Source organism: Panthera onca, chromosome A1, assembly GCF_046562875.1.
Source record: "Panthera onca isolate mPanOnc1 chromosome A1, mPanOnc1 haplotype 2, whole genome shotgun sequence".
Lineage (NCBI taxonomy): Eukaryota > Metazoa > Chordata > Mammalia > Carnivora > Felidae > Panthera > Panthera onca.
This window is the reverse complement of record NC_138339.1, coordinates 172,820,401-172,832,641: the sequence shown is the minus strand read 5'-3', so window position 1 is coordinate 172,832,641 and position 12,241 is coordinate 172,820,401. Positions and strand designations below refer to the sequence as shown.

The 12,241-nt window shown below is 37.3% G+C and overlaps 1 protein-coding gene across 1 annotated transcript in view; it reads left to right on the top strand.

Annotated features, from left to right (window-relative positions):
• Positions 1 to 12,241, top strand: part of HS6ST3 (heparan sulfate 6-O-sulfotransferase 3) — a 660,909-nt gene that overhangs the window by 328,705 nt on the left and 319,963 nt on the right. The gene's annotated exons all lie outside the window — the stretch shown is intronic.

Below are 12,241 nucleotides of genomic sequence, written 5' to 3'. Positions count from 1 at the left end.
GACTTCAAACAAATGTTTTGCTCAGAGGTAGTTCAGGGAATCTGGAAACTCGGTCTCCGAGAGATGGGTAGTTTTAATAAATGAGTTGACTCGAACACAGTCATTTTTTCAGGGGGTGTACGATTGGCTTTTATTCAGTTTTATGAGCCTTTTTGATGGACTGTTACTTTCTTGTTTTCCCAGTGGTATTTGCCATAGGAACTTTTATGATTTGTTTTGAGACTTATTTAAAAACTTGTCTATTCATCTCAACAGAACATTGATATTTGTGAAATATCTCACCATAGTTGACTTTTTATAGAATTACTGTTGCAATCTGCTTATTTTTAGTAAAGATGTCTTTAAGCATTTTGTGTTGAATAGAGACCTCTGCTTGCCTACCTCTATACCTTTTTTTTTTTTTTTTTTTTTTTTTTCCTGGCTGGATTGGAATGACTATTGAGTATTTTTCCCCATACCCTGGAGACTGGCCATCTATCTTTCATTCTTCAGTACAAATATTTACCAGTCCCACAAGAAGTTGAGATGATTGTCTTGAGCACACAAATTGCCCGAGAGGTTTCTGGCTAACTTGTCCTCAGAAACTGTGTGTATGATTAATAAGAAATTATGCTCCAGCAATATTTTTCTCCACTGAGGGAGAGGCAGTGACTCTTTTTGTTCATTATGAGATAGATGTGGCTGAAAGTGCAGTTGTAGCCTGTCATAGAACATTTGGCATCTCTGCTAAAGAGGTGAAATTATGTTATTGGCAAAACAATCTGGGTGGGTTATCAAGTACGTTGGCACTAGACAAACACTCGGCTGTGGCTTGTGAAGTCAGAATGGCGACTCTTCAACCCCCCATCCATGTGAAAGCCCCAGCTGGAACCAACAGCCAATTTTTGCCATGTCAGTAGACCAACCAATATTAAGGAAGCAGATTTAGTCTTCTATGGCTGTAACTAAACTTTTGTAATTTTATTTCTGGCTTTTTTTTTTCATGTTTCACAGAACATTTTTTCTTTCAATGTATTAAAAAAAAATCGCCTGACATTAGAGGAGAAAAAAGAAGGGGTAGATGGTAATCACATTACCCATCCTTCTACGACTAAAAAGCCTCAACGATGTTGACCTAGGTAACACAACTTTATCCAAAAAAAAAAAAAAACAAAAACAAAAATAGGCTTTTATTTTGAATTTCCAATATCAGCAAGAATGGTTTTTCAAACTCTTTGGGTTTTAGTTCTGTTCTAGTCTGTGGTCATATCATCCAGTCCTGAGTGTCTAGAAAATGTAAAAATGCCTAATCTTAGCTTCCCAAGTAATAGTATTTAATTTAGATGCTACACTCAACATTTTATTTATTTTTCTAAATTATTATTATTTTTTAATGTTTATTTTTGAAGGAGAGAGAGAGAGAGAGAGAGAGAGAGTGAGTTTGAGTGGGGGAGGGGCAGAGAGAGAGGGAGACACAGAATCTGAAGCAGGCTCCAGGCTCTGAGCTGTCAGCACAGAGCCCGACGCGGGGCTTGAACCACGAACCGTGAGAACATGACCTGAGCCGAAGTCAGACGCCCAACTAACTGAGCCACCCAGGTGCCCCTACACTTCAACATTTTAGCTAAATATTGAAGTTTGAATTATCTGCTCAAGCTTCATTAGTAGTGATTAGGCAACACAAATGCATCTCTGATTTAATGTGTGTCTAAAAATGACTTTGAAATGCCGTCTTGTGCAGCTTGATTGTTATTGTGCACAGTTTTGTCCTTCTATGCTGTGTTCCTCAAACACTCCGATCAAAAAGGCCACCTTTGGGACATGACACTGGCAGACAGCTCGCACTCTGCAAATTAATATCATAGATACAGTTCTAGAAATTGAGAAGACTGACATTTTTGTGATAATGAGAGGTTGGGACTACGTTTACAGAAAGGCAAATTTATGCCAGGAGTGTATGTTTTTTTTTTTTTTTTTTAAGAGACTGTAAATTTCTAAATGAATTTCTGACATTTCGAAATGTTTTGACAATGCTTCATTTGTATAAAGCTTTATGTGTAGCAGCCTCATTGACTTGTTTCTGTTTAGTCTGGTTTTTATGTGATCATTTTTACCTCTGTTGAATTGGTGAAAAATAATTTAACATTTTTTTTGAGGCTCTAGCTGGCTCAAGAAAACTCTGAATCCAGCCAGGGATTTTCTATGGCCTAATTTGTGCATTGCAATGAGCATAAAATTTGCATCCAGTTTTATTTTTCCCTCTCTTTACTGGTATTTATGTAGTGCAAAATTAAATGTTGCAGAGCGTTAATTAACCAAGGAGAACTATAATCATCAGCAGAATCTATATAGTAAACCTGTAAAATTCATAGAGGCTCAGAACTTCGGGGTAAATAGCCATTTTTTGGAACCATATCACTGAATTTGTGCTCCAACCAAATGACACAGCTGAGCAGTAGAAACCCAAGTATTGAAGGAGACATTTTTCGTACTCCAGAGAATTTTAAAGGTTTCCCTTTCTCATTTCAAAATACTGACAAAAAACCAGTGACAGGAAAATGATTGAGCTTAATGTTCGTATTTTGTGAGCAGCCAGGAAATTAATATGGGAAAAGAAACCCTAATTTCTCATGTCATTACAGTTTTAACTTTTTAATTTTATATTTTAAATTTCTTATTTATTTACATTTTAAGATATTTATTTGTTTGAGAGAGAGAGAGCACAAGAATGAGTGGGGTTGGGGCAGAAGAGAGAGAGAGAGAGAGAGAGAGAGAGAGAGAATACCAATCAGGCTCCACACTCTCAGCACAGAGCCTGATGCAGGGCTAGATCCCATGACCCTGGGATCATGACGTGAACTGAAATCAAGAATTGGAAACTTAACCAACTGAGCCACCCAAGAGCCCCTACAGTTTTATTTTTAAAGGAGTTTAAGAAGATTTTCTTAGTTTACTGAATGTGTCTTAATTTTATTTGAATTATCAGCTATTCTAATTCCATCAGGAATCAACAAGGGATATCTCAAAATAATACACATTTTTTTTCTAATGCATAATAAAATGAATCTTTAGATTATGTGGGCAATATGGCTGCCTCCAAGGTCTTGGAGAAGTTCTTTTCTAGCTGGCTATTTATTCTTCCTTCAGCATCAGAACTGCCTCTCCCAGGATAAGATATACTCCTATATTTTTTTCCCAGGGGGATGGAAAATCCGTAGCAACTTTCTACCCTGCTACCTGGGAGGATACTCTTATCCTGCCAGGAATTACTCTTAAAGGTATGAGATTTTACTCTACTTGCAAACTAACAAGTTAGCCTGCCACAGTTTGGATGCTGGCAAAAGACATGAGACTCGTGGCCTGAGACAAAGGATTTACTCATGGCACAACAGATGGCATGAGCTACATGGTTGCTCTGGTTCCCCTACTCCCCATTCTCCTCCTCATCTCCAAGTCCCGTGGGAGTGATGAGGCGCGGCCAGGTAGATGCTGTGCACACAGTGGGTTTGTGCCACAGCTGAGGACCCCTGAGTATAGGAAACCCAATATTTTCTAACAAACTGTGTGTAGCCTGATCAACCCATGCCCTGGAGAGAGACACTCTCTTTATCTTCTAGGACTGTTTGACATAAAACAATCTTGGAAAGTTAGGCCTGAAACAACAGCTGATACGAGATGTGCAGAACCACCTTGGAGAATTGTCTGTCAACGCTGCTGAGTGAAAATGATCAGGCCCTGTTTCAAGCCACTTCAGTAGTGTATCTGTAATGTTCTCTTAGTAGTATATGGAGGTAGAAGGAAACCGGTTCTAGTTTATTTTTATTGCAGCCACAGGTCATCTCATTAGCCACTGGTGACTTTGTTCATTTGGAAGGCCACCAAAGTCATCACACACCTGGAAATCAATAACAGGAAGCTAGAAGTGCATCCCAGAACCCCTGGGTACATAAAACTTCTTACCCCTACCTCTGAGTGGTCTAGAAAATTTAAATATTTCTTGACCAACTTTTGCTGGTTATACTTCAGTCAGCCTCGATTGAAACACTGATAAGGAAAAGAGTGTCTGTTATAAGGATAACTATGCTCCCCTTTCTGGGACTCCTTCCCTTGATTTTACTCTCCTTCTCTTGCCCTGTTGGGTATAATTGTAAGGAATTGTCGAAGATCCTCGAGAAAAGTTAATAGAAAAAGAAAGCATCTCTCCCTTTTTCTCATACACACTCCACAACCTATAGGCAGCTCACCCTTAGTCTTATGAGCTCAAGGTTTCCACTATCTTGTAGTGTTGGCTCTTTGCCAACTAAATGCTACTAAGCATGGAAGTGTTATACAGGGTCCTTCCATGGAGCCTGTGGACCAAGATCTGGAGATGAGGGCATGTGTTAGGAACTGAATGTACCTCAGCTCTGGGCCCCTAAGAAACTCACAGCGGGTCTGTGGTGATGCAGGGCGGAAGCATCTACCAGCCTCAAGGGGCTAAGATTTGAGACCTTTGCCTTTTTTTTTTTTTTAATTTATTTATTTTTTTTCAACGTTTATTTATTTTTGGGACAGAGAGAGACAGAGCATGAACGGGGGAGGGACAGAGAGAGAGGGAGACACAGAATCGGAAACAGGCTCCAGGCTCTGAGCCATCAGCCCAGAGCCTGACGCGGGGCTGGAACTCACGGACCGTGAGATCGTGACCTGGCTGAAGTCGGACGCTTAACCGACTGCGCCACCCAGGCGCCCCGAGACCTTTGCCTTTTTAATGAGAGCTGCAGGATACAAGATCTGCTGCATGTGATAGCAGACATTGATTTGGGGGGTAATTTAATGAAAAGTGTAGTACCATGAAAATTTGATTTCGCTGTGTAAACCTTACATTAATTTTTGTCATTTATGTGAACGACTTAGCATTTATCCCTAATTACCATGCAGCACAATGATTATTCATAATACTAAATATGTGTCAGATCAATGTTTTTAAGTTGCATTGATTATAACACTAAAGTCCGCTCATATGTGGTGCTCTATCTTCATTTGAATGGGTGCCTGCTAAAGTATCGGGGCTTTCTTCTTACAGCTTAAAACATTTAGGGTTTTTTTTTTCTCTCTAATGAATGGAGAGACCCATTTGATTAGAAAAGATAAATTTGCAGCCAGTTTGGCTGTGGATCACTATGGGCAGTAGAATCTTCATATCTTGAGGACAGTAGTCAGGAGTAGCAAGAGTGCTGGCATTTTAGACTTTGCGTCCTGTAGCTAATTATCTAGTTCTCTTCTTGTTTTATTTCTGCCACTTCTCTTATTATTGAGGAATGACATAATCGGATCCTAAAATATGCGATGTCTGCCTTCATGCCAACCTAGCAGAGAAGTATACAGTATTCTTGATATGCTGAAATAAATTGAAGTTCAGGAATTAGCTGTGTGGGTGTGTGTGCATGTGTGTAGAGGGTGGGAAGATGAGTGGTGTAAATTCTTCCTTTTCCTTCTTTATGGATGAGGACTCAGCTTTCTCCTCTCCATTTTTACCTGCTGGTTTGACTTAATTTCTGTGTATTAACCAAGACTACTTTGCTTTAAAATGTGTTCATGTGGCATGATGTTAGAATGAAGTACCACAGAGCAAGGCTTCTTAGTAGGGTAAGAGGATTCTCAGTGAGTATTAGCTCCATAAATAATGGAGCTCAAGGGGAATGCTTAAACATCAGTCCATCAAACACATATGGATGAATATCTACTATGTAGGCAACATATTTGTGTCCCCAGCCCTTGATAGATGAAAGAAGTTTAAAAGAAATTAATTGCTTGTAAGGCTTGAACTTGAATAACTGACTACTTTTTGTATGCCTATTGCTTTTTCTAAAATGAAATTTTGGTGATTAATTTAGAACTTTGTCTTTATTGTAAAGCAGAATGAACTGTTTATCCACATGATATCCAGGATATACAAACGATCTTCTGGTTTTAAGGTCGGTTTAAAACTCTTTAATCCTGGCTTATAATGGACACAGGATGCCTGTACTTCTGTGAAACAGAACTCATCAGGCCAGTGGAATTACTATAGAAAAATGTCTTTTAAATGCTGATGGCTAAACCACGGCCTCTTGAGTTAGCTACAGTCTCTCAGGTGTTCCTGGCAGAATGACGAAGGTGTGCTATCTTTTGTAGAAGAGCCAACTTCTCTGAAGGCTTTTTATTACACGTATGTTCAGTCGGACCCTGAGGCTTCAGTGGAATTATAAAAACTCGGCTCTGGTAGGTAAATTTTTGAAAGAACATATTTATTTTCTGTCTTATTATCTGGGTGTGGTAGGATGACTGCACTAAATATACTGCATATAAAGCGACCGGACAATCAATGTTTTGATACTTTTGTTTTAATTACCGCTGTGTAGAAGTAAAGACTAGATCCAGTTAGCTGTGTAATCACCTTCGTTGCAAATCATTTTGGTTGTGTAAAACTGAAGATGAGGGGGCTTAATCAGAACATGTGTTATCCATTTGTAATCTGTTTTCAGATGAGGCAGATTGGCCCCGCTATATCCAGTTTTGAACGCCCAGCAGCTCTCCACTCCAATTACACAAATTACTGATGTGTAAATGCATGTTCCTAAGTGAGAAGCAAGTGAATTTTTCTTATACAGTATTTCATCTTATTTATATATTCTGTAATATAGGTATCTATTATGTGTATGTACTATAAATGCCCTAACTTTGTCAGCTCTGAGAGTCTGAGATTTTAGGTTCCTAGAGGACAGTTTTGCTTCTAATTTATTTTAGTCATTTGAGAAAGTGACTTATGTAATTAGAGATTTGGCAAAAGCTTTTTTTCCCCTCGGTGATGGTGGTATTTAAGCTGAGATTTTCTTGGTCTAATCTGTTTTTCCTATAACTTCATTTATATGAAATTATAAAACTTTATATATATTTACATCTATTTTTTGGCATAAGTCATGGGTTTGACTATGCAGTCCTGACTTTTTAATATTTTTTTATTCTTAAAAAAATTTTTTTTAATGTTTATTTATTTCTGAGACAGAGAGAGACAGAGCATGAGTGGGGGAGGGGCAGAGAGAGAGGGACACAGAATCTGAAGCAGGCTCCAGGCTCTGAGCTGTCAGCACAGAGCCCGACGCGGGGCTCGAGCTCACAGACTGCGAGATCATGACCCGAACTGAAGTCAGAAGCTCAACCGACTGAGCCACCCAGGCGCCCCTTTTTAAAAATTTTTTTTTAATGTTTATTTATATTTTTTCAATCTCAGATGAAGTATTTGGCCTGTTATCTAGAGTTTTTATTTTTATTTTTTGAAAATGTAGCTATTGTACATATTTATAGTAATCGCATATTTTTGAAATAAATTAATCTCTTTGAATTATTACCATAGCAATCCTTAGTGCATGCAAATCATTTTTAGTCTCTAGAATGTATAAGTGAATATTTTAATAAAAGAACAAAATAACAGGCAAAAAATGTTGATATGTAGAACTTTAAATTCTATCAGTTACATAGAAGCTGATAACAATTAGTTTAAAGACCTCGGTTAGAATTCCTCCTCTTATTTTGTCCTTGCTCTGAAATACATTGCAGGGGTCAAACACTTACTTATCCTTTTAGCAGAAAATTTCTATTATTTGAATATGGCCAGATTGGCATTTATCTTTAAAACACTTATCAGAAACAGCTTAAATTGAAAAAAATGGTTAACGTCACAAGCTTCATAATCACAAGATGGGTCTCTTTAAAAGCATCTCAAGCCTTAAACTGCATATAGGGATTTCCCTTAACTTCCAACTTCTGGCAGCACAGGCAGTAGAAAGAGAAAGCGGTTATTTCCTTGGTGACAATGTGGTAGTTACATAAATGTGATGTACAAAGTGAAAACGTAAATAGTATTTCAGAAACAGAGAATCATCTGAGACCCTGTTGATTATAGTATAGGTGCTAGACATTTTAATGGAATTGTTTCTTAATTACCGAACTCTCTTTGATAGCCATGAAAAAAAATTGGATTGGACAGTATTGATTCCAAGCACTTCTGTTCCTCTTTAGGGATATTCTGAGCTGGCAAAACACATACAGATGGGCAGACAAGACTGCTTAGTTTGCCCTGTGCTGAATTTGATCAATAGGAACCTATTTCTGTATCAAGGAGAAGTAGCTCTGTTAATTTAGCCCTGGAAATCTCATCATTAGATACTCTTGAGTAATACGATTCAAAATATTTTAGTTAAGATAAAAATTGCATGCTGGCATTTTTCACAGTAAAATTTGTTTTTCTTTATCTTTTTTTTTTTCAGTATGTCAAGTGTTTCTTTGGGTTTTTTTCTCCCCCTTTCCTCAGGAAGAATGCTAAGAGGGCCTTCACTAGTAGATAATACCCCTATTCTACTCTATCTTTGCTGCTAGGTAAAAATTTTTTTCTCTGTATACTGCATAATCTGCCTTATTATCTAGGTGTGGTAGGATGAATACAGTCAGTATTCCACATATACAGTGACTGTTCAATCCCTGTTTTGATCCTTTGATTATAATTACTGCTGTGTAAAACTGTAGAAAACTAGATGGGTTTAGCTGTATAATCAGCATTTTTGACCTTTTTTATAAATCATTTAGGAATGGGGGAAAATAGAATAATAAAAAAAGAACCATTTTGGCTAATAGCATGGTAGTGCTTTTTCTTTCATCATCATCCAAATGAACACGACTCCTGCCTTTATTCATTCATAAAACATTTACCCAGCCTTACTATGCTCAAGGGTAACTGGTTGATGACTTGGAATCCAGAATACACTGCCTATTAGGAATGTCAAATTGTATTTTCTATTTTAAGCATTTATGCATATAATCACACTTGTAGTAACAAGATTATAGAAGGTGTGTGGATTGCCTGTGTGACATCTGATTTAGGATATTTCCATCTTACAACAGAGCGCCCAAAGCAGTTTTTCTTTGATGTTTTCTGCTCAATTCTTCTAATGGAGCCATTTTTCTGCATGCTAAAATAAAGTTCAGACTCACTCAAAGAAGTAGGAAGTAATTGAGAAAGGACAAAGCCTTGGCAAGCAGCAGCATTTCAAACTCAAGGTGTTCTGGTTCTGATTTGACTTTCTTTTATAACATTTGGAATAGGTTCTAAGAGACTGTCTTGCCCAATCTGTTACATTTGTCAGGTTCTCAAGACAAAAAAAAAAAAAAAAAAAAAAAAGATCTTTGAATTGCAGTTTGAGATTTGAAATTCCCAGATCATATTTCCATTTCCTGCTGTACGTATTCTGAGGGAGCTGGGATATATTAAAACCATGAGGGAAGTGAAGACTGAGGTAATCACTGATAAAAATGAAGCAGTCTATAAGAAAGAGGTGGTGTAAAAAGGGGGAGACAATTCAGATTGTATTTGGGCTTGACAGGAGAGACACTGGAACCTGGTGGTAGGTGTTCTGAGATCATATTCATGCTCATCTGAATTGTATTAATTGAATCATAAATAAGGAATAATAAAATAAATAAATCCCCATAGGAGTCATTAAACAAAGGAAGAAATACACATCCATTTTATCTTGTTCCAAACCCGGAACGCCTACATGACCTCAAAAAAGGGATGTCAAGATCATCATTTCATCATTGAGATACTTATATAGAAGGTCATCCTGGTTGTTGTATTGGAGAAGTTCTACAAACTGGGAAGGTCATACTGCTTTCAGGGCAGAGTATAAAGCAATAAGGAGAAATACTGAGTATATCTGAAAATACAGGTACTGTTGGAACCAGGCCAGCTTTTATCCCTGACAGTAGGAATAGGCGTGCAGTTTTGGAATAATGGTGGAGTCTGATATTTGTACTGTTGCAGTGTTGCAATGTGTTTATTCCTACATATTCACTGGGATTAAGAGGTGATTTTAATTGTCCTTTTGTTTTCAACAATTCTTGATAAGATTGCATAGTCTGTTCCTTTTCTGGCTTTGGGAGCACAAATGGCTGTAACATTTACCTGAGAATGATGCCTTCCAAGCCATAAAGGGATTGATGAGTGTTCACATTTGCTTTTGTAACTTAAAAATGATAAATTGAATAATAGCATAATTAATATCTACTTTAATTAACTGGTTACAGTGTGTGCATGTATTGGTAAACTACCTTTTAAAACTCAGTGTTTGAAAGTTGCAGGAGTGATTTGAAGTTTGACCCGAGAAACATTTTGAAAGGTTATTTGCTTGATTCTCTTTGTAACTGTAATGATGATTAATGAGCAGATTGGTTTACTTTAAATATGTTGCAAGTAGCTAAATTCACTATATTGGCATTATTAAAAGCAAGAGTCTCATTAAATTCCTTTACTTGGAGATCGAGATTGGGCCAAGGTATTATACATGACATAACAGCAAAAAAATAATTTCTGTGAAAGGGTATAGTTTTCCCCGGGATTGTACCATTCTTCTGTGTTTTTAACCTAGCCACGGTGCCATTATGAGTATGTGGGCGCAGAAAGCAAACCCAACAATGGACAGAGAATTCTGGCTTCAGACTATCAGACATTTACTAGGAATTTAAACAAAGCAAAGGAGTTGAACTGTGAAAGTAATTTATTTGTTTGGAATTCTACTTGTTATTTAAGTTTGCTAATGGTTTTATATATAGGAAAGTTTTTTTTGTTGTTGTTTTTTTAATTTGGTAACTAAGCTTCATTCTGAAGCACTTTCCTTCTCAAGGCTCGTATGTATTTTTGTAAGATCCCATAATGTTTGTAAACATGTATTTAGTTGGTTTATATTCTCTGAGCTCTAGGGTTTGGGAAACACACTGCTGTTTTCAGACTTCGACCTCAGCAGGGTCACACAGCCATTGGCGTGGTTCATATAAGCTTCAAGACTAGATGCTGTGTGATTGCAGATCCATTTGTCTTTCTTCAGAGAAATATGTGTGCTTGGTATTGATTTTTTATATCTTTATACTTAGCAGTAAACTACGGGAGGCCATTACTTCACATAACAGTGGCTTTAAGAATTAGACAGCTCATATGACTCTAAATTCAATTTGCAGGCAGTTTTCAGTTAAGGAAAGAGGTCTGGCAGTATGCCTGCTCAGCACAGGCCTACTTGAATTCCCTCTCTTTCAATGGGGAGGTCAGAGCATCTTGTCAAGAAGTATAACTTATGTTCAAATAATGCATGTGAGCTGGACATCTACTGCCAAAAACAAGCTGCCTGGGGGCAGAAACAAAAAAAAAAGCATCATAAGTGCTATTGAACAACTCACTGTAGGCTTTTAATTATCTGAGATTTACATATGCAACTCTACAAAATGGGAGATACACCCAATTAAATGACAGTAAATTTACTTTGCTGTAGAATTCAATAATTTACATCTTGGTTACACTGCATTGCATTAATTACCTAGTTGGTAGCAGACTAAAAAGCATCTGGGTAAAATTTAACCTACATATATTCAAATTAACTATAGTGATTGATTTATCTGTGTATTTATTCACTCATTTATTCATTATATTTATGTGCTAGACATTGGGGATAAGAAGATGTGTAAACAGATATATACATAGCTCCTGTCCTTCAGCGCTGACCATTCAGCAGGAGTGATAAACACATAGGTAAATGTTATAATGTGTTGTGATAAGGACAACAACATGTTTGGTTGTGCTATTCATTAATTTATTTGAAAAATATTACTTGAACCTCTACCATGTGCCAGAGTAGACATGGTCTCAGAAGTAAGGGCAGTTTGAATGTTGTTAGAAGAACATAGCCGCTGGGATATCCATTTCTGTTGGTATGAAAAACCACCTGATTAAAAGAACCATAGGCTGGTGAAAATGCATTTTTAAAAGTCTTTTAAAATGCATTGCTGAATGGAACACAACATGAATCGGAAGAAACTACAGCTGAAGTATAAGTTGGAATTCTGCAAGGTGGATGAGCTCCAAAGCTGGCTTTCACCCTGAGGGGTTCTGCCAAATCCACGAGACCTTAAACCTTCACATCAGGGCCAAGTGGCTTGCCAGATGGTCAGGGAATGGGTAATACCAATGTTACATATAATCTTTCTAAGAAGATGGAAGAGGGAGCAGTTTCAACCTTATTATGTGAGGCAAGCAAAACGTTGGAGGCAAGGAAGCACATAGATAAGAAGATAGAAAAATTATAGGCTATTCTTCTCATGAATATAGATGCAAATACCTAGTTAAAGTTGTAGCACATGAAATCTAGCACATCTAAAGAAGATAGTATATAATGTTATCTCAGTAACGCAAAGTTTACTT